The sequence below is a fragment of the Ahaetulla prasina genome, chromosome 6 (assembly GCF_028640845.1).
Source record: "Ahaetulla prasina isolate Xishuangbanna chromosome 6, ASM2864084v1, whole genome shotgun sequence".
NCBI lineage: Eukaryota > Metazoa > Chordata > Lepidosauria > Squamata > Colubridae > Ahaetulla > Ahaetulla prasina.
Window position 1 is genome coordinate 64337818 of NC_080544.1, and position 2013 is coordinate 64339830.

The following is a 2013-nucleotide window of genomic DNA, read 5'->3' on the forward strand; positions in this document are numbered from 1 at the left end:
TATTTTGCCTTTCTGCCTGTGAATATATTCTCATTTACATTTACAAATAAGGAAATTGCATAATCTCTTTCATTGATTACCAATGGGAATTGCTTTCTTTGATCGTCTCTCTATATAGAGAATGCAAGAGAATCTAGGAGTGTTCCGTCCATCCCATTCTGTTCAGGGAGTTTATATTACCTTTACAGGGTAGCATGGAAAAATCTCAAAAAACAGAAAAGTGAGCATTGCATTTAATACTGGCCAGAATAATAATCGAGCTTTTTAGCCAAACTTATTTTTTTTTCCTCACAAATGAAAGTCCCTCTCACTTTGCACACTTTTTTTAGCAATGCACATGAAAGCAGAGGGTAGATTCTCAGGCCTATGTTTTTAGAAAAAAGCCAATATTGCTCTACCCACAATCCATTTCCTGTTCTGTGGTCAGCTCATTTATTATATGACTCCTCCAATGAGCTTGACTTTCTGAGGGTCATTCTCTCCCATATAGTTCAACCTTTATTTTCATGAGATAGGAAGGAATAAGAGGCAGGGGTTAGTTAGCAGATTTTTCAGTGTGAATCCCTGAAATTACATCTCATACAAGCACTGGAAAACCTATCCTTATAGGGAACCACTATAATTGACAAAATTGTAAAAAGTGTCAATTCATGCTAGATTATGCAAGACTTTCATGGCAGTATTTTTAGATGCTAATCCTACTGTCAGAACCCATTCCAGCTACAATTAAAATGCTATAAAGAATTGTGTGTGGCATCACGCACTGGCCATGCCCACCCCATTTTAGCAAAGAGGGGAATTGTAATACATCACGTGATGATGTCACAAGTTTCTCTTCTCTGCTCTACCAAAATATTTGATTTCCATATATTTTAAACAGGAAATTGTTATAACTTGCAACAATTGGAATCATTTTTGTTATATAATGCTTTTGAGTAATATTCTTTCTAATACAGGTTGAGGTGTTTAGATACAAATCTTATTAAACCTGGAATTTTTCTTAGCAGCAGGGAGGAATACCAGTAGAAAAACCATTGGAAAATCTTTCATGTCTAGTTTCTCCAAAGCTTTGAAAATAAAAAAAGTAAATGTAATTTATGTCATGTTCTGAAACCCTCTAAAACTGTAGAGAAACACTTTCAAATCCTTCAACATGATCTATGAGAACCGATAAATTCTGCTAATCTTCAGGATTAAAATAATTTGGCTAATCAGTCCAGCAAGGTTCAAAATTGTTCCTGGGTTAACACAGAAAATGCCATTTATTTCAGACACCGGAGTCTACTTCATATGCTAGGCTTCTTTATACTTGTGTGTAAATGTTAAGGAATTAAAAATGGAGAGGGAAGAACTGAGCGTCTGAAATTTCTAAGCATCACAACTCAACTGGGACTTCAAGCTATTCCGACAGCCACACGTAGCAGGATGCTCGTAGTAGTCAATAAGCTGCATTAGGGATTTTAAGGTTGCTGCCTAACATTTGGCAGACAGCTCGCGACGATTATTCAACCAACAGCTACTTTAACAGCGTATCACATGTTGCAGTAATAATACGCGCGCGACAGAGCAGGTCCGGCTCCTCACCAAATACTGTTTTATGTATGGAGAAAAAGTTCACGGAAGATTAGAAGATAATCCTGCTCTTGCTTTTCTCGTTCGGAAAATAGACGCCAACTAACAAAAAATTAAAAAGGGCGCCTGATTTTCCTTCCCGCTGACCGACAGCAAGCCAATTTCCCGCCGTCTTTTAGGAACAGGAGAATCTTGCTCCGCTCCCGAAGCCGTCTCCATGGGAGATAGCCAGCCAATCCTGGGGCTAGTGGGCGGAGATATCCTAGGTGTTCCGCCTGCTTGTAGACGACCAATCGCATGTCTTTCTTTTGCTTCAACCTCTCGCGACACCTGACGTACCCGCCGTTCGGATCTCGAACTGCAACTCCCAAGACTCTTTCTGCCACCCGCGGCTCAGCCAATAGCCGTGCACAATGAGGCGAAAGTCTCACCACGGTGGGC